Source organism: Podarcis erhardii (genome assembly GCF_964252035.2).
Source record: "Podarcis erhardii genome assembly, chromosome: 14".
In the NCBI taxonomy this organism is placed as follows: Eukaryota; Metazoa; Chordata; class Lepidosauria; order Squamata; family Lacertidae; genus Podarcis; species Podarcis erhardii.
The window spans coordinates 164,727-186,423 of NC_138503.1; positions in this window are offsets into that span (position 1 = coordinate 164,727).

The window sequence follows — 21,697 nt, forward strand, 5'->3', positions numbered from 1 at the left end:
GTAGTACCGAGAGCAGCGTAACTGTAGAAAGGAAGGTCAGAGGCAACGTACGCGCGCCAAGTTCAAATATAGAGGCGCGCGGAAATGAGGAGAGCTCTGAGGAGGAGCCTGGTGCCAAAGCACGAAGGAGGGGGGAGCAGGCGGGAGAAGACTCAGCCTCTGGGGAGTCCCGGAAAGAGGGAAGACAGGGGGGCAGGAAGACCCTGCGGAAAAGGAAAGAGAGGAAAAGGTGGAGCAGTACAAGCCTCTTAAATTGGTGCAGGGGAGGGACGGACTCAGAGGGGACTTCTAACATCTAAGGGTAACAGATGCGGAGCCACGGAGTTGGGATGTAATGGCTACAATGATCTTCAATAAATCCTTTTGTACATAACTTGGACTGGACTTTGGTCTCTTGTGAGCTGGGACCTCGGGTGGCTCTGACAGTGAATAACGTAGTTACAGAAGAATTTAAGATTGAGAAAGGAACACGACAGGGGTGCCCAATATCCCTGTTGCTTTTTATTTCGGTCCTGGAGGTTTTGCTCAATATGATTAGAAGGGACCAATTGGTTAAAGGTATACAAGTCGGAGCTAAACAGTATAAATTGAAAGCATTTGCCGATGATTTAGTCTTGACATTACAGGAGCCAGAATCCAGTACTAAAAGAGTATTGCAATTAATCCAAGAATTTGGTCAGGTTGCGGGATTTAAGTTGAATAAATTGGAAACTAAGGTGTTAGAGAAGAACTTAACAGGGATTGAGAAAGAGAGGTTTCAGAAGGAGACAGGACTAACATTGGTTAAGAAAGTGAAATACCTGGGGGTTAACATGACTGCTAAGAATGTGAATTTATTTAAAGATAACTATGAAAAATGTTGGATGGAAGTGAAAAAGGATTTAGAAATATGGTCAAATTTGAAGTTATCATTGCTAGGCCGAATTGCCGCGATAAAGATGAATGTATTGCCAAGGATGTTGTATTTGTTTCAAACATTGCAAATTTTGGACAAGGTGGACTGTTTCAAGAAGTGGCAGAGAGATATTTCTAGATTTATCTGGCAGGGCAAGAAGCCTCGAGTAAAATTTAAGATTTTAACTGATGCTAAAGAAAGAGGGGGATTTGCCTTGCCAGACCTTAAACTTTGTTATGAATCAGCCGCATTTTGTTGGCTGAAAGAATGGCTGCTTCTGGAAAACACAGACATTTTGGACTTGGAAGGTTTTAACAATGTATTTGGGTGGCATGCATATTTGTGGTATGACAAGGTCAAAGCACATAAAGCATTTAAAAACCATATTGTCAGGAGAGCACTGTTTAATGTCTGGATAAGATATAAAGATTTGCTTGAAAATAAAACTCCAAGGTGGTTGTCACCAATGGAAGCTAAGGCTCTGAAAAAACTCAATATGGAGGCAAATTGGCCGAAATATTGGGAAATTTTGGAAGAAGGAGACAGATTAAAACTGCAGAGTTTTGACAAATTAAAAAACAAAGTACGAGACTGGCTTCATTATTATCAAATAATGGAGGTTTACAATTTGGATAAGAAAATTGGTTTTCATGTGGAAACAATTGGAAACAATTGTTAGATCCTAAAACTAAGAACTTGTCAAGAATGTATAACTTGCTGTTGAAATGGAATACACAGGATGAAATGGTTAAATCTGTTATGATCAAATGGGCACAAGACGTTGGACATAATAATATGATGGCTGACTGGGAAAAGTTATGGACCACAGGTATCAAGTTTACGGCATGTAATGCCTTAAGAGAGAATTTAATGAAAATGATTTACAGGTGGTACTTGACAGTGTTGGTTTGCAAGCCCCCTCCATAGAGGCTGGCCCCTCTCACTGTCCTCGGAGCTTGCTTACCGGTAACCTCCTCTGGCTGATATCCAGACAGACCAGGGAGATTTTGATAGGTGACATTTTCCCAAGCATGGGCAAAATGCACAACCCCTCCTGCTTCTGCAGTGGAAATAAAATAAGTCAGAAATCTATTTACATGATGTTTATTTCTGACATTACAGCACTAGAGAAAAACACGTCCTTTCAGTTCAGTTCCTCCAGCAAGTCTGACAAACTTCCTGTACATGCGCACACGGAAGGTTTTAAGTTGCACTCTTCACAAAGACTTATCCAGCCTATGAACGTCCTGGGAAATTCTTTCCCAGAGATAAGGCATCATGTTGTGTCAACAAACTGGCTGTCTTCCATATACTGACAGACACCAGTCAAGCTTGCAAAAATTTACCATTTGCCCGATAATAAATGTTGGAAATGTAAAGAGATTGAAGGTACATTCTTTCACCTTTGGTGGACATGCCCAAAGATTAAGACCTTCTGGGAGATGATCTATAATGAAATGAAAAAGGTATTTAAATATACCTTCCAGAAGAAACCAGAGGCCTTTCTCTTGGGCATGGTCAGCCAATTGGTGCGAAAAGAGGATAGAACTTTTTTTATGTACGCCACAACAGCAGCAAGAATACTCATCGCAAAGTATTGGAAAACACAAGATGTACCTGTGATAGTTCAGAACTTAAAGGGTTAAGTGTTCTGAGGTGTGTGTAACCTTATGACGTCAGCTTTAGAAGCTGGGAAGAGTTGGGAGGAGTCTGTACGTTCAGTTCTCTCCGTGTGTCTGAGAGAAAAAGACATGATTTGCTATGGCTGAGAAAAGTGATGGACTTTGTAGCTGAAATGCCACAATAAATAGCTGTTTATGGACACAAGAGCCTGCTGTGTTACTCAGTGACAGTTTTACACCGCTGCCGTTTTACTCTGCTACGCGTGACCTGGGAGGAAGCCGAGGGAAGCAGTAATGGCGCAGTCTCTGCAGAAGTGTGCCGGACCCGCTGTAAATGCTGATTGGCGATCGTAAAAGAATCAGCAAGGTCGCGCTACCAATCTATCAATCTCCGCACAGTACCCACCCGGGAAGAATGGCAGATGAAGGTGATGGACTACATGGAACTGACTGAGATGACTGGCAGAATCCTAGACCAAGGAGAAGAGTTGGTGGAAGAAGATTGGAAAAAAATTTAAAGTTTATCTTCAGAAATATTGTAAAATTAAGGATTGTTAGAAAGATGTTGGGAAAAGAAAATGTGGTTTTAGCAGAAAAGATATAAAGGATTAAGTAAAAATGAATTGGTGAAAGAGAGAACGCAAAATTATAGTATATTAAGACAAAGTAATAAGATAAAAACAAGGTTGGAAGGATTTGCTGAAATATCTATGCGAATTAGAATACAAAAATGGGAGGTGAGAGGAGGTCAAGAAAGTAAGTGAATGTATAGTGATGTATAGTGATGTATAGTGATGTATAGGTTTGACTCGTTTTTTATACTTTTTTCTTTTTCTGTGTTTTTTTTTTGGTGATTTTTTTGTATGTATTGTTTTTTTCTTTTTCTTTTTTGACTGTTATTTGCATTTTTTTCCTTTTTTTCTGTAACCTTTAAAACTCTAATAAAATTTTATTTAAAAAAAAAATAAAACCTTCCTGTTTCGGTGCCAAATTAATATATTTAAAGATCCAATTTTCCGTTCTAATCACGGGTTGTTGTTTAAAGTCCAATTGTCCACAGGAAAAAGTCAGCGCTCTCGGCAACAGCAATGCGGCTTCACTCCGTGAAAGAAGCAGTCGATTCAAAGCACCGCACCGCTCACCCCATGTCACTCCGGATCCCCAAAACAGGGTTTTCCCGTGAGTAGGGGAGGCGCAAAAGGTGCCAGCCGAATCCCAGGTTCACAAGCTTCTTCCGCCTGTGATTTCAGTGGGTCTCCGCCTTCGCCGCGGCGGTTCAGACCCTGATTTCCACGGAGCAAGTTCCTCCCGATCGGAGGAGCTCTGCCATTGCCGGAGGGGCCAACCCGGGGGAGAATGATCTAGTGGAGCAAAAAGGCATTGCCCTTGCCCTTGCTGCAAGGGCAGATTTAAAAAGCCTGCATGCCTTGTACCGATCAATGACCATCGGCTGGTCCAATCTCCTACTCCGTCTTCACTGGAGGGGGGTTTCCAATCCCTCTCGCCTCAATTATGCAGTGAGTAAAATTAGCAGGGCCACGCGCAACACCATGCGCCAAATTGGTGGGTTCTCTATCCCACATCCCACCATCACAGCAGATAGAGTTGACCTATTCTGGGGGGACGGGGTGCACCTGACCCCACTGGGCAATGACTTCTGGCTCCACGACTTGTGACGAGCCCTTGGGGACTGGATAGATTGCGGGGTTTAATTGGTCCTCGGTTGTGGGACTTGGCGGCGAGGCCCCTTAGGGCCTCGAGTGGCGGTTCTAGGCCTTGGCATGGTAGCCTTTAGTCTAACATCAAGTTGGGGGGGGGATGCAGTCATGCTTGCAGGGCCCATTGAAGGGCAAAACCGGGAGTCCCTGGCCCTAGAGCGGCGGCATGTAGGTCAAACTCCCCTGATGAGGTCAGTGGAAGGGCATGCTGTGTAAGTTTGCGCTTTGCAGTCCCCTCTCACTGGGCCTCAACTGCCTGCATATCCTCAGCCAGGTGGGCTGAGAGGGTTGCCTGCCAAGGCCTGTGCCAAGTTCCCCACTTCTGAAGCTCAATCAAGTTGTGGCCAATTTGAATCCATACTCTGGTCTCTTGTCTTATCATTTGGGGAAAAGGGTAGGCACCACAGACAGTGTTTAGCGCGTGTGCCCGCAAATGTCTAGTAGCAGGGAGTTCCACAGGGCTTGGCTTGTCACACTAAAGGGGACATCCCTAGTGAAGACTAGATGAAACTCAGGGGTGCTGGGAACCACCAGAGATTCTCCATGAGGGAGGTGGAATCATTTGGGTCCTAGTCGTTGAGGGCCTTTCTTTGCTTCTAAAAGCCTTCTTCCCGTGGGGGTTCCCCAGCTTGGGCCTCCCCCCAATTCTCTGCATCCAGACACCCTTGTGGTGTTGTGTATTGAGTCAAAGGATTTTATATCTGTATTATTATTGTCTGTATTTGCATTAGGGTAAAGTAACTGCCTTTTGGTTCCAGAGGGTACAGCTACTATTGGTTCATTTAAGCTGCTGTATTTGGATCTTCTGTCTTATTGGTTGCCTCCAAAAGGCAGGACTGTGATTGCCTGATATTGTTCCCTCCAAAATGTATCCTTTCTAGCTAGTTCCCTGTCCCTATAAATGTAGCTCTCCCCTCCTCAGGTCTTAGCCTTGTTGCTTTAATAAAGAAGTGTTACTAGAGAGCTGTCTCCAGCATATTATGTCAAGAGAGCTGAAATCACAAACCCCACGTCACAAAAACTGGCGACGAGGATGGGATCTGGAATGCTGAGGAGCGGTTAAACGCAGCCCTGCCTCAGAGTCCGGATTGTAGCTAAGAACAAGACTCACTGGCCAGCTGAGAAGACGACCCTGCCCACAGGACAATGGAGAGTCCAAGGGTATTGGAGCCCTTCCAGCCATCAGAGCCCCACGTGGGAAGACTACGTCGAACGCTTCGAGTTCTTCACAGTGGCTCAAGGGATCACCGATGCCAGCAAAAGAAGGGCCACATTCCTGAGCTACTGTGGGCCTGAGACCTTCAAGCTGGCCAAGGCATTGCTTGCCCCAGCGAAGCTAAGTGAGACATTTCTCAAAGATATTCTTGCCTGCCTAACAAGCCATTTAGCGCCTACTGAGACCAAGATGGCCCGGCGGATGGAGTTTCATAAGAGGCAGCAGCGTGCTGGGGAGTCTGTATCTGCATTTCTAGCTGAACTGCAGAAGCTCGCTCAGCACTGCGACTTCCAAGATCTGGAAGAGACTCTCCTGGATCGGTTTGTCGGTGGTCTGAGCAGCAAGAAAGCCAGAAGACGCATCGTGGCTAAAGAAGAGGTTACCCTTGCTTCAGCCTTGAAGGAGGCCACCGCCACGGAGAATTATGAAAGAGAGGAGCTTGATGCCAGTCGCAGGGCCCCTAAGCCACAGATAGAAGTTGCGCATGCCATGGACGAGCTAGAGGCTACTCCGAGCCAGAGCCCAGTTCGTGGGGTCGAGTCAGTGCGTCAGGCCTGCACAGTGCACAAAGATCACCGAGGCAGGTGCCCTGGTTGTGGCGGAAACCATGAGCGGAAGAGTTGTCGTTTCCGGGATGCTATGTGCCGGACGTGCGGAAAGACAGGTCACATCGCCAGGGTCTGTAGATTGGCGGCATTAGGAGCGACAGGAGCACCTAGACTGGAGCATCGCAGATCAGCCACAGCAAACCATGTTCTAAAAGACTGCAACTACGTAACGGAGATCAACGGGAGGGTCGTGCAGTTTCCAGCGCAAGGCAAGGCACACATCAAGGTGAAGATTGAGGGTCAGCTGTGCGACATGGAGGTGGACTCCGGATCTGGATTTACTATCGTGTCGGACCAGACCGCGAGGACATTCTTCCCCAGGGGTAAGTTGCCCCCTCTGGAGCCCTTCCCGGCAACTTTGCAGTCATACTCAGCGGGCCGCATCCATGTCATGGGAATGTGTGCCGTGAGAGTACAGTTCCGGGACAAACAGGCAGTACTCAAACTGGTGATTGTGAAGGGCAGTCTCCCCAGTCTCTTGGGCACTGACTGGTTTCCCGCCCTGGGACTGAATATATCAGGGCTTAATTCAATCCAAACCTGCCCCGAGATGAGCGAGGCATTATACAAAGAATTTGCTGGTCTCTTTAATGGAAAACTGGGTTGTTATAAAGGGCCCCCAGTTGACTTCGAATTGGACCCTGGGGTGGCCCCAATCCGACTCAAACCAAGGCGAGTGCCATTTGCACTGCAACCCAAGATCGAAGCAGAGCTGGATAAATTGGTCAAGCAGGGAGTTCTCTCACCCGTGGACTCCGCTAAGTGGGAGACTCCAATCGTCACGCCCCTTAAAGCAAATGGGGAAGTTAGGATCTGTGCTGATTACAAATGTACTATCAATAAGGCACTCAGGGGAAATTCATACCCCATTCCAGTCGTATCACATCTGTTGGCTAAACTGGCTGGGGGCAAGGTGTTCGCCAAACTTGACCTGGCACAAGCTTACCAACAGCTGCCAGTAACCCCACAATCAGCGGAAGCACAGACTATTGTCACACATAAAGGGGCGTTCAGAGTTAACAGATTACAATTTGGAGTTTGTGTGGCCCCAGGGATTTTTCAAGGGCTCATGGAACGCCTGTTAAGAGGTCTGCCGGGGGTCTTGCCATTATTTGATGACGTTTTGATTGCTGGAAAAGACCCACAGGAACTGGTTGCGCGTGTCCGTGCAGTGTTGCTCAAGTTCAAGGAGGTGGGGTTGCAACTAAAAAAGGAAAAATGCAGTTTTGGGGTGCCAACTGTGGAATTCTTGGGGTTTAAAATTGATGCATCAGGCATCCACCCCACAGATGCTAAGGTTAAGGCCATCATCGAGGCACCACGACCACAGAACAAGACGGAGTTGCAGTCATTCCTGGGACTTATTAACTTTTATCATTGGTTCTTACCCCAGAAAGCTTCGGTAGCTGAACCATTACATAGACTGTTGCAGAAAAAGAATGTGTGGCGATGGGGGCAGGAGCAGCAGAAGGCTTTTGACTCCTTGCGAGGAATGCTGAGTAGCAAGAGCGTCCTGGCTCATTATGATGAATCGAAGCCGTTGGTCCTGGCATGTGATGCCTCTCAATACGGCCTGGGGGCGGTGCTGAGTCATAGGGAACCGGATGGGTCGGAAAAGCCCATCTCTTTCTATTCCCGTACGTTGTCGCCCACGGAGCGCAACTATGCTCAAATTGACAAAGAGGCGCTTGCAATTGTGGCAGGAATCAAAAAGTTCCATGATTATGTGTACGGTCGCCATTTCTCCATTGAAACGGACCACAAAACACCAAACAAACAAATGCCACAAATTCTCTCCCCCAGAATGTTGCGTTGGTCTATATTCCTGAACGGGTTCCATTACACCTTGACCCATGTGCCGGGGAAATGGTTGTGCCACGCTGATGCGCTGAGTCGATTGCCCCTTCCTGGCGGGAGAAATGAGGATCCTGCTCCAGCGGAGCACATAATGATGCTGGAAACACTTCCAGGGGCTCCTGTAACGGCTACTGATATTGCTGAGAAAACGAGGAAAGATGCTGTTCTCTCCCGTGTGCTCACTTGGGTGGGGAGGGGGTGGCCAGGTGGTCCGCATGAAGACAAATTCAGGCCTTATGCAACAAGGCAGCACGAGTTATCCATGCATAAGGGTTGTCTCCTGTGGGGAGATAGGGTGATCATCCCAGCACCACTGAGAAACAGGGTTCTTGAGACGCTTCACATGGGACACCCGGGAATGGTCAGGATGAAGTCGCTAGCCCGATGTTATGTGTGGTGGCCTGGAATGGACCAGAACATAGAGCAATGGGTACAAACATGCAAGGCATGCCAAGAGGTGTGGCCAGAAGTGGCCAGAGCACCAGTTCACTGGTGTGAGCAGTCCAGATCTCCTTGGAGCCGGCTGCACTTAGATTTTGCTGGGCCATTCCAGGGGAAGGTCTTTTTGGTTATCGTCGATGCATATTCCAAATGGTTAGAAGTGGCGATGGTCCCTAGCATGGCATCAGCTGCCGTAATCAAGGTGTTGAGGCAGCTGTTTGCAACCCACGGGTTACCTGAGACCATTGTATCAGATAATGGGGCAGCTTTTGTATCCCAAGAATTCAAGGCATTCTTGGCTGATAACTTCATAAGAGGGGTCACATCCACGCCCTTTCACCCATCCTCCAATGGGCAGGCAGAGCGCATGGTAAGAACAGCCAAAGAATCCATTGCGCGCTTAATGGAGGGTAACTGGTCAGCTCGCATCGCGCGAATGTTATTTTTGCAGCATGCGACGCCATGTGCTGCGACGGGCAAGTCGCCAGCTGAGCTGCTCTTGGGTAGAAGATTGGTAACGGTGCTGGATTATGTCCACCCGGATAAAATGCCAAACCGTAATTCAAGAGCAAACCCCCAGGCTGAGACTGACACAACAAGGTATTTCGCCCCTGAAGATCTGGTCTGGGTGAGGAACTATTCACGAGGTTCGCGGTGGGTGGCTGGTGTGGTCACCCGGGCTAGTGGACCTGTGTCCTATTATGTGACCTTGGAAAATGGGGAAGTTTGGAAGAGACATATAGATCAGCTGAGGCGCCGGGCGCTCAGCAGGGAGGAGTCTGATAATTCAACCCTGGCTAACGACGCAGAGCTGCAAGACCAGAGTGAAAATGGCCCAGAGGTGCATTCACCAGGGGCTTCAGCAAATGAACCAGGGTCTGCTAGTCCTCAGGATGACGAGGTACAGGTAGGGGACCCTGAGATGTCTGGGACTCCATCTGTTCCTGACGAAACCCCTATAGCAGCCCCCCTACCACAGGCGACACCCAATCCAGAACCGGCAACACCTGTTGTCAGGAGATCAAGTAGAAGTTGTAGGACCCCACAGTACCTGAGAGATTACGTCTGCTGTGCTCACTGGGGGGGAGGGGTGTTGTGTATTGAGTCAAAGGATTTTATATCTGTATTATTATTGTCTGTATTTGCATTAGGGTAAAGTAACTGCCTTTTGGTTCCAGAGGGTACAGCTACTATTGGTTCATTTAAGCTGCTGTATTTGGATCCTCTGTCTTATTGGTTGCCTCCAAAAGGCAGGACTGTGATTGCCTGATATTGTTCCCTCCAAAATGTATCCTTTCTAGCTAGTTCCCTGTCCCTATAAATGTAGCTCTCCCCTCCTCAAGTTTCAGTCTTGTTGTGTTAATAACAGTGGCGTAGCGTGGGGGGTGCAAGGGGTGCCAGCCGCACCGGGCGCAACATTTTTGGGGGCGCACTCGGAGCTCTCTGCCCCTACCTGGTCCTGGTGGCTCACTCTCTCTCTCACAGTGCTGGCTGCGATGGAAAGGACGAGGCTGCGCGCTCCCCAGCCCAGGCGCCGCCTTCTGCGCGCACACTCGCTTGCAGCTAGAAGCCCTGCAGAAAAGGCCGTCGGGTGCAGGAGCGGCGCCTACATCGCGCTTCCCGGGGGGGCGCGTCGCCCGCCCGGCATTGGCGCGCGTTTGGGCGGGCTGCGGAGGGCGCGAGCGCTGCGTGCGCCCCAGGAGGCCGGCGAGGGCGGGAAAGCGGGCGGCTCGCTCCTCCCGCGCGCCCGAAGGGGCTTTTTTGGCGGTTCCCCCGCTGCTACGAAGTCCTAAGCAACGAGAAGGAAAGCGCCTCATGAGCATAGCACTGGAGGGTGAGTCTCAACTTTTCTGGACGAGCACTCAATGTGTTGCAGATATTAAGCATAACTTTAAAGCCCTAAAAAAAGAAGAAGCAGCAAAAAAAAAAAACCACCCCACACGGGGGGCGTGTTCTAATTCCCTTCTAACTCCGGGTTAGAGCGCAGCACGTGGAGGATGGGTGGGGAAAGAGAGAGGAGGCGGGCGGGCGCGCTTGTAGAACGCCAGGCGCGGGGGCCGCCAGGGAGAGCCAGCGCGCGCCCCACCCCAGACGCTCGCGGCCACCGCCATCCCTCCCTCCCAGGGAAGGCGGGATTAGAGCAAGCGCCCGGGCAGCAAGAAGCGCGCGCGCACGCCGGCCCTGCCCTGGATCCCTCAGAACAGCCAGTCTCTGGGAAAGTGGGCGTGGCTTTAGAACTCTCAGGCAGCAGAGGCCGCCGCCCGGCAAGGCTTCCCATTGGGAGGCGCGAAGGCTTTAGTGGGTGGGGATTGGCGCAAATGTAAGCAGGGCGGGCTAAGAGGAGGAGCCGCTGCTGAGGAGCAGCGGCACCAGCAGCGTTTCCTCTCCCCCCCTCCCCTCCCGTGTCAACAAGCGGGGCGCCTGCGCCGGGGGTTTGCGCATCTTTTCCTCTCATGCGCGGTATTTGCTTCCCGAGTCGGGCCCGGGGTTTGGCCTAGAGCCAGCGGCGGGCAGAGGGCGCAGAGCGATCGGGCGCAGCTCTCCGGCCGCAGCGGCTCCGGGCGGGCGAGCGATCGGTCGGTCCGCTGGCTCAGGATGGCGGACGACTCCGCAGTGGCGTAGCGTGGGGGGTGCAGGGGGGGCGCAACATCTGGGGGTTAGGGTTAGGGGGCGCAAATCCACGGGTTAGGGGGCGCAAATCACTTGCCTTGCCCCGGGTGCTGACAACCCACGCTACGCCACTGGTTAATAAAGAAGTGTTACTAGAGAACTGTCTCCAGCATATTATGTCAAGAGAGCTGAAATCACAAACCCCACGTCACAACACCTGAGACCAAGCTTCTGGTCAGCAGAAGCAGGAAGGCCTAGAAGGCCTGGCAAGGCCTGCACATCTTTTGCAGCCTAACTGTTAGCAGTCAAATGCTGCATCCCTGGGACATGGGACTCCTCCCTGTGATAGGAATTTTGAGGTCTTAGATATATGTTAAATGTTCATAAGTGCACCAACCAAGCACGTACATAGATCAGCACAGGAAGACTGACCTGGAACCATTTTGATTCCCTAACTGACCAAATGTTTTCTCTGCAAGGTGAAAGGAAAATGGAAAAGCCTCCCCATTGTCTTTTCCTTCACAAATCCTGTCTTTATGGGTATGTCTCTGTTTAAATAGGGTGAGCCTGTGACCAGCCCAGGAACTAAGTATTTATCATTACGAAAGACTGGCCGGGCTCCCCAAGCAATCCAATCAAGTAACCTGCCAGAGAGGAGATAAACAAGGACAGGAGAAAAACAACATTCAAATTTCTGTTTTAAACATCCCTCGAAGCCTGGTAGATGAAGGGAACGCAGTGGATGTAGTCTACCTTGATTTCAGCAAGGCATTTGACAAGGTGCCCCATGATATTCTTGTAAAGAAGCTGGTAAAATGCGGACTCAACTATGCTACTACTCAGTGGATTTGTAACTGGCTGGCTGACCGAACCCAAAGGGTGCTCATCAATGGTTCATCTTCATCCTGGAGAAGAGTGACTAGTGGGGTGCCACAGGGTTCTGTCTTGAGCCCGGTCTTATTCAACATCTTTATCAACGACTTGGATGATGGACTCAAGGGCATCCTGATCAAATTTGCAGATGACACCAAACTGGGAGGGGTGGCTAACACCCCAGAGGACAGGATCACACTTCAAAACGACCTTGACAGATTAGAGAACTGGGCCAAAAGAAACAAGATGAATTTTAACAGGGAGAAATGTAAAGTATTGCACTTGGGCAAAAAAAATGAGAGACACAAATACAAGATGGGTGACACCTGGCTTGAGAGCAGTACATGTGAAAAGGATCTAGGAGTCTTGGTTGACCACAAACTTGACATGAGCCAACAGTGTGACTCGGTAGCTAAAAAAGCCAATGCAATTCTGGGCTGCATCAATAGGAGTATAGCATCTGTCAGCATCACCCTTGAGCCAGTGTACCAACTGGACTCATGCACTTCAACCCCGACTGGGCTAGGCGAGCTGGGTAGCACTGCCAGAGACCACCTTTCTCACAGGGACAGGTCACAGTGCTGTGGACTCACAGCATAGAGCTGAGAGCACCGGATTCACTTGCACAATAATACAGTCGTTGCGCAGCAGCGTTTTGCAGAGTCTTGCAGAGTATAAACCACTCGGAGAGCAGCTCTGTAGAGTATCTTCCTTTTATTCTATAATTACAACTATGATACAAAACTATATACAGAGCTAAATAGTCTGAGCATAAATCAATGCTACTTTGAGAGTCTGCAGCTGCTCTTAGCAGCAACCTTATCTCTAGACACGATCTCTAGCACTCACTCTCTCTCCGATACACTGACTGACTAATTGACTCACTCACTGACTCACAGATTTATGTGCTGCTGGAGCTGAATAAGTAGAAAGCAGAACATTGCTCCTCCTCTCTGTAGAATCAGCAGGCTCCTCAGGAGATTCTTGGATATGGGAGGGGTGAAATCTCCTCATCCTCCCCCATTTCATCCGACCATTTCAAGAATCTTTAACTAATACACTTTAACAATACCATTAATCGGTTACTGCAACCACTCTGTGTCCATTAGGAAAGAGTTAAAACATAAACCTCAACCTTCAGTTTACACAAAATACACATTGTGAATACACAAATGAATAAGCAGCTTCTGGAAAAATCTTCACACACATTTCTTCCTCTCAGATACAAACTGACATTTCTAATTAGGCAGATTTGAACAAACCACTTTAAACACATGCTTGCTCCTTCAATCCTGATCCTTCAAATGTCAGGTAAGGAAATAAATGAAGTGTTTTGTGCTACTACTCTCAGCACACTTCATGCTAGGTTTAAAAACCCCACCAGAGTTGCATGTGACCGCAGCCTTAGTGAACTCTTCAGAAAACCTTTTCGGTGGTACACCCTTGGTGGTTCTCTCGGATCTGCGCAAAACTTTGATCCTCTTGTTCTGGTGCTTCCTCCTCTTTGGGAGAATGGGGAGCTAAAGTATATGAAGCTGCTAAGTCTGAATCAGCGTCAGACTCACCTGAGGCTTTTGGGCTCTGATAATCTGTGCCATCATCTGGGTCTACATTGGCATCAGAATTATCGCCAACTACAACAGAACTTGCCTCCCTCTTAACTGTCTTTGCCCCTTTTGCACCATCATCACAAATGGGATGGCACTGAAAAACGCCAACTCTGTCCCATTGTGGATTGTCGTCAATGCTCCTGGTCAGCCTTATGGTTTTCATGTCTGTGATCAGGACACGATAAGACCCTTTCTCATATCCTAGGAAAACACCATGTTCTCCACGCTTACTCAGTTTGTCACCCTGCAAGGTGTGCACCCAAACCTCCGACCCAAAAATTTTAAAGTGCTTCACACATGGCTTCCTTCCGTGAAGCATCTCATATGGGGTGCAATTTACTGCGGACTGGTACCTCCTGTTATACACGTGACAGAAAAACGAAAGAGCTTCGGCCCAAAAAGGATTGGGCAGCCCCGAATCATGTAACAGTGTTCTGATTCCTTGCTGCAGGGTCTGGTTTATTCTCTCACATAAACCATTCTGCCAGGGTGATCTGGGCGTGGCCGTCCTATGCTCAATGCCCTGTTCAGAAAGAAAAGCCTCAAACTCCTCTGAACAAAACTCTCCACCCCTGTCAGTGAAAATACAACATAGATTCTCACTATGTACATTCCTGAGCCATTTACAAAACCGACGAAACTTAGTAAAGGCTTCAGACTTTTTCTGCAGCATATAGACCCATGCATATTTAGAATAGGAGTCTATCAAAACCATGAAAAACCTTGAATTGCCTCTAGAGAGCGCTAGAGGCCCCACTAAGTCTGCATGAATGACTTCGTATGGTTTCTTGGCCTCTCTCCCAGACTCTGTACCTTTGGGAGCTTGCTTTGCCTTACTCTCAGCACAAGAAACACATTTCATGTGGTAGGGACATTCTTTTAGCTTCATACCCTGAACCATATCAGGCATTTTTGCCACAGCCTGGAAATTCAAATGACCATAAACACGGTGGTAATAATGAATACATTGGTCATGCAACTTTTCATTCTTATCAACAGACAAATTGCAACACTCTCAGTTGCTTCAGCAGTACCTGTACCTGAAACAAAAGGCAATTGATACAGACCATTTACACATTTTGCATATAGAATGAGCTTGCCACCTTGACGAATTTCACAGCGAGATTTAGCAAACACCACCTTAAAACCCTGACGATCAAGCTGGGAAACACTCAAACTAGAAGAAAAAAGATTCCACCTAAACATTAGGAGGAACTTCCTGACAGTAAGAGTGTGGGAATATGGTCATTTGTCCATAAGAGCATGGGCAAAAGTTTATTATTGCAAGGTGATTTCATAGCAGAAAGCATTGCTTGGAAGCATGAGCAGCGCGTGGACAGCTCATGCCATCCGATGATTGGTTCACGTAGCATAGCATGATCAACTGTGTGGTCTGGTGTGAGAACATGAGACTAATGTATTGTATTGTCTTTTATCTGCGGACTGAGGCAAAGCTCTCTCCTTGAATTTGTATCTTTTCTTCGGCACACAATAAAGGTTGGGACTGCAGCAGCTTCTAGAGAGAGCTGCGGCCAGATTTCTGCAACCCATCTTGGTGTGAGACTGATTATTTACGGATGGCGAGCAGGTTCTCGTCATAAGAGCTGTTCGACAGTGAAATTTGCTGCCAAGGAGTGCGGTGGAGTCTCCTTCTTTGGAGGTCTTTAAGCAGAGGCTTGACAACCATGTGTCAGGAGTGCTCTGATGGTGTTTCCTGCTTGGCAGGGGGTTGGACTCGATGGCCCTTGTGGTCTCTTCCAACTCTATGATTCTATGATTCTATGAAATAGCCGCCAGGTGCTCTGTGGGCCTGAGGGTGTCTCAGCCAGGAGAAGTCTGTGGAATTGGGCTGCTGCTGCTACTGCTGCTGCTGCTGCTGTGTAAACTAAGGCAGAGTGGCTCCAGGACCGCAGTTAATCTGTAAGGAGCCACTCTGAGCACTCTGTGTATGCTCTTTGGCTGTGCTGTTTAGGAGCAAGTTTATTTTCTCAAGTCAAGTCTCACCGCTGCATGACAACCACTGCACGACAGCTTCCATCAGCTGCCAATCTCCCAGAGGTCTGGGGGAAGACGGAATTGAAGCACGAGTTTCTTAGCCAATCAAAATGACCAAGGATTTGAGGGAAAGCCGCCCTTGATTAGTTGCAACTAGTCTCCAATCTCGAGAGACTGAAGCGATGTATGCACTTCAGGCCAGACCTTGGACCCATTTCGAAAGGCAAGCCCCTCATGACGTAGGAGCAATGAAAACTGCTGCTCTGACATCATTTATGACACAGGATGCAATTCTACAGCACCGCTTTCTTATCTTCAAAGGGTCTTCCATTCTCCGGAGTTGGCCAGTTTTCTCGCTTCCTGGGTGAATGTGATCTAGGTTGCAAGGATTTCCTAAAGAGCAGTCACTTACTGTTCTCTTCTTTCAGTGTTGGGGTCTCCCTATTAGCTTTGGGGGTACATTCTGTCATTTTGGTCTCTTCCGAGCAATCTTAAATCTTACAAGCTTCTTTTAAAGGCATTTATTCTCTTGTTGCCCTGTGTCTTCCTTGAGCTATTTTAAGTCCCCTTCATAATATCTGCCTCCTATCTCCTGACAAGGTTCCAGCTGCTAGTTTGCTGTTTTTGTTGTTTAGTTGTGTCCGCCTCTTTGTGACCCCTTGGACCAGAGCATGCCAGGCACTCCTGTCTTCCACTGCCTCCCTCATGCTGGTAGCTTCCAGGACACTGTCCCACCATCTCGTCCTCTGGCGTCCCCTTCTCCTTGTGCCCTCCATCTTCCCCAACATCAGGGTCTTTTCCAGGGAGTCTTCTCTTCTCAGGAGGTGGCCAAAGTATTGGAGCCTCAACTTAACGATCTGTCCTTAGTCTTCCTAAAATAGTACTCATTATAAGCAGTTTTCCAAGACTTTTCTATATTTATAGATAATATTGGGGTACACAACAGCCTTCTGTTCAGAGAGACTCTCTACTCAGCTTTTAGGGTGTCCATGTAAATAGTACTCTTTGAGGACAGACAGTCTCTTATATGGATTTTGATCACCTTTTAAAATCAATAAACTGTACTGTTTTGCTTTCATAAAATTCCATTGTACGCCTTCCCTGTACAGTACAATTTGCCCCTTGGGAGACCAGAGTTCGAATCCCCACTTGGCCATGGGGTGGGGGGTCAGTCAATGCCTGGCAGCCTGGTCTACCTCACAGGGCTGTTGTGGGGATTGAATGAAGAGGGAGAGAACCACCTTGAAGGAAATGGTGGGATAAAAATGCAATAAAAAATTAGCCCTGGAGCATTTTTGTTCATTACATTTATATCCCACCTTTGCTCTGACAAGCCCAAGATGGGGCACGTCATTAACTTCTCCCACATTTTGTCATCACAACGACCCTGCAGGCAGGTTAGGCTGGGAGGAAATAACTGGCTGCGGAGATTCTCAAGCCCGGAAGGAAGCTAGGCTGATAGCAGAGAGCCACTTTAGGAGGGAGTCCTACTGCAAGACGCCCCACTGCCCCCACAAAACAGGAAAGGGTTGCCAAGGGAAAACCAGAAGGAAAGGAGGTGGGGGAAGAATGCGTGCCAGAGAGAAACTGCGGCTCATTTGCATCAACTATTTCTTGTGACTTGCAAATTCATCTAATGTTAGCAAGAGCTAATGGAAAGTGTCAGGGAGCTAGCAGTGCCTTTTACCAGCTTTGTCAGGTTCGCTAGCTGCAGTAGGGCCATTCCTGGACGACGGATTGCCCCATTCCCCACTCCCTATAGGTCTTCAGCCCCTCTTATTTCTCTGAGTCCCCGTCATGGAATAGGGCAGGACTACTGTTCCTTGAACCATACAGTTGTGCTGGCTGAGACTGATGGGCTTTGGACGGATAGTCTTGTTCATCTGACGGACCTCCTTTTGCCTGCTCTTTTCTTCTTTTTATTCTTATTTTTATTTTTAATTCTTGTATAGCTGTGGCCTGTTGGCTTTGCTAATAAAGTTTTGATCTGATAGTCTAAAACATCTGGAGGGCACCAGGTTGACAAAGGCTGTTCTCTATCATGGCCTGTGATGAAGTCTTCCTGAAGCAAGCTATGCCTGGTTTTCATCTTTCCCCATTATTATTATTATCTTCATCCACAAATCTCAGGGCGGTTTACCACCTAAAACTGCAATATAAAAAGCACAAAATGCATAATAAAAATAAGAAGAAAAACAAGCATCCCCCCCACGCAACACATTTAGAAAGCTGTCAGATGTCAATCAGCCAAAGGCTGGGTTGAAGAGGAACATTTTCGCCTGACGCCTACAGATAGGTCGCAAAGGTGCCAGGCGAGCCTCCCTGGAGAGAGCCTTCCACAAACAGGGAGCCACTGCAGAAAAGGCCTGTTCTTGTGTAGCCACCCTCCTCTCGGGGAGGAGGCACCCGAAGAAGGGCCTCAGAGGATGAATTTCCCTTGGAAACGCCTTTATCCTTTGTAGAAAGCACCGAGGCCCACTTCGTCATCCCTAGGCCCCCTTGAAAGGTGGTGTGGTCTGTTCTTCTCATCCTGCGGTCTCTCTTCTCTCTTCCAGTTGTCACCCCGCATTCTGAGATCTGGTTTCTGGACCGAGCTCTCTACTGGCATTTCCTCACCACAACCTTCACCGCTTACTGCCGGCTCCTGATCACCCACCTGGGGCTGCTGCATTGCCAGTATGCCTTCACCAGCTACGGCATCAGCCTCCAGGCTAAAGTGAGAGAACGACAGATGGCCCGTCCCTTATCCTAGGCTCTGCCACTCCTGCTCATTCTGTCTTCACAAAAGCCCTGCGAGGGAGGTCAGGCTGAGAGTGAGTGACTGGCCAGATGTCACCCAGTGAGCTTCATGGCCAGAAGGGAATTTGAACCCCGGCCTCCCGGGCCCTAGACCGACATTCTGATCCACTGTTTCTTCCCAGCTGTTGTCTGGACCCAAGTTTGAGAAACACTGCTCTTACCACTATGCCACACCACCTCTACACTGACTGGCTGCTGCTCTCCAGGGCTTCAGGTGGCATGGTGGCGGTCTCTCCCAGCCTTCCTTTGCAGATACCAGTGAGGATTTGCCTGTAACATAAATGCTCTTGCCTCTGAACTTGAACACTGACTCTCCAGGATTTGGGCCCTGGATCTGCACACTAGACTTCTGTGGAGGCAGCCGAGAAGAGCATTCGCCTTTTTTGCTGCTGCTGCTGCTGCTGCATCACAGCGTTCAGCTTCTGGTCTCCGCTCACCCCCCTCCCCAGCCTAGCCCATTCCCTGCTAGGTTGCATCTGTCCATGGAGGTTCCCCTGCAAGAGCTATGCTTCTCAGCCATACTGGCATCCTGTCCTGCATTTACTCAAGTGAGAATCCTACGTTGCTCCCTGCCCCCCCCCCCCCATGCTCACTGCCAAGGATTTTGCTGCGCTTGCCTGTGCTTTTGCTGGTTTTGTAAACTGCTTTGAGGTTTTTTGTTCTACAATCAAGCAACACATACTTTTCATGAAATAGTGAAATGGAAACATGGCCACCTGCCCAACCTGAGGAGGTGTGTGAAGATCTCCAAAAACAGATTGGGTTTTCGTTGGAAGGGGACAACACCTGCTTCTGGTGCTCATGAGCAACAGTGAGTGAGTGTCAGTTGCAATCAAAGTGTACTTCCTGCATTGCAGGGGGTGGGCTGGAATGACCCTTGGGGATCTCTGAAGCCTACAATTCTCTAGAATCTGAGGCAAACTGACAGAGTGTTTAGCTTGGGTGTTGGTGCCAAATGAAGGCCTTTCTGTGGCAAATAGCCTGGATTGGCATAGATTTTTTCTTTGGGCCTTTCCCTGAACCCATAAATTTGGGACTTGCTTCCAGAAAAATGTGCAGGACAGACCTGCAGCCATTCCATGTAAAGACAAAAGACAAAACCAAAAAAAGACCTCTATGCTGACTTGCCCGTATCAGGGTAGTTTCACCCAGGTTCCAAAATGTCACATTGATCTCAACAAAATTCATTTCAAGTTAGTGTGCATATAGCCATAGCCTTGTATTATTGTTAAGTTTGCTTTAGATGATTCAATTGGTTTCACTTCTGCCCTGTGTGTTTGCCAAAGGACTGGCAGTGGACTTTTTTGCCTGTTCTTAAAGACCACAAAGACCACAGAGAGAGCGACCTGCGTAGGGGAAACTTCTGCACCAAATGCATCAGCGAACCCAATGCACCCAGGTATCTCTCCTCGTGTGAGATAGAGAGTGGTTGCCAGTCAGTGCAGAGCAGCCTTTCTCCACCTTGGGTCACCCAATGTTGTGGGAATACAAGGCCCATCATCCCTGACCACTGGTCCTGCTAATGAGGTCCTGACCACTGGTGGTTTGGGCATGCTGCAGGCCTCGTGGTGAGTGCCACCCAGCATTTTGTCACCCTCCTCAGTGGTGACGCCCAGGGTGACACCCACCCACAGCACCTCCTTCCTCCGCCCTTGCCTGCAGAGACAATGGAATGCATCCCTCCTGTCATAGCCCTGTTTTTATCAAGGGACAGAGTTAAGAGCTTTCAGCAGCAGTAGCAACCTCCAAGGATGCTGTGTTTTGATAATCAGTTGGTGTTTGTTTCAGGCTGCTTTGGGCACCATTCAGTGCAGTAACAGACTTCCAGGTTGGCGCCTCCGGCAATGGCGGAATTCCTCTGATCGGAAGGAATTTGCTCCGTGGAAATCAGGGTCTGGCCACCACGGCGAAGGCGGAGACCCACTAAAAATCACAGGCGGGAGAAGCCTGTGAACGTGGGATTCGGCTGGCAACTTTTGCACCTCCCCTACTCGTGGGGAGACCCAGTTTCGGGGATCCAGAGCAACATGAGGTGAGCGGCGCGGTGCTTCGAATTGACTGCTTCTTTCACGGAGTGATGCCGCACTGCTGTTGCCGGAGAGTGCTGACTTTTTCCTGTGGACAATTTGATCCTAAACAACTACCCATGAGTAGAACGGAAAATTGGATTTTTAAACATCTTAATTTGGCACCGAAATGGGGAGGTTTCAAACAGGAAGTCCGCCTTCCCCTTTTGTAAATAGATTGAAGCAAAGAGCTTTCAAGCTAAAATCTTGGAAAGTCCTCTGTAAAGGATTAGACTTCCATCGGCTAAAATCATCAAACCCCCCTTGGAAGCAGGAGAAGAGGGGGGAAATTTTGGATCGCGTAAGCCTGCAGGAGAGAGTGAAGAAAGTTAAATTACCACCGCTCTGAACCTGGAAACGGGCTGCTAGTAAGACTGACTGTGAATAAAACGTTTGTTGACAGCTAGTTAAATAAGAGAAATACATTGTTTCCATTGTCTCCTGCGTTTAAAAAGGAGTAAAAGTAACTGAAAATTGAAACTAATTTTATTGCTTGAACTGTGCTTAAAAGGACTTATACAAATAGAAATTGTTTCCCTCTAGAGGGAGCCTTTGAAACTGTTACAAGAGTTGAGCTGGTGGAATCTCCAGCTACAAGATAAAAAACCATGAGAACCAGGGATAGACCTTGGATTGGTTAAGAATGTCGACAGAAGAAGCCTTAGTGATTGCATTATGTAAGATAAGTGATTCATTGGAACAGCTCCACAAGAAGATGGATCTGATGACTATCAAAATTGATAACTTGGGAGAAAAAGTGACTAATTTGGGACAAAAAGTGAACATCTATACAGAAACTATTCAGGAATCGATACAGGAATCTACTTTGCCACGGCAAACTGGGGAGAAGACGAGGGAGAAAGTTGTTGTTGTTGAACCTAAAGTAATACAAGTGGAGAGGGAGAGAGCCCCAGCCTTACAGAGGCAATCTGATGACTATAAGTTGTTGCCTTCTATGATTGAATTCAGAGAAAGTCAGATTCTGAGGATTGTAGCCCTGCTTGGACTGGAGAAGGAAAGTTGGATAGATCACCTCATGCAGGCATTTACTGACCTTTGGGACCTGGACCTGGGTCAGGAGGAGATTGGAGCTGTGGGGACTTTCAGATTTGGAGGGATTTTGAAACACGTCCTGAAATATCTTTTGGATTTTAGTTTTAACTACGGAGATTTGGCTGACCTGTCGAGAAGGAATAAAAACATTGCTAGGTCGGAGCTTCCCCGAGATCTACTCTTCAGTATCAAAGGAAGGAAATTAAGAACAAGATCAGCAGAAGACAAAGTAAAGTGCATGTATAAATATGAAGAAGACCTGCAGAAGGGACTTGGAAAAGAGTTAAGAGCCTCAGACAGAAGATCACCAGGTTGATGGACTATATGGAATTGA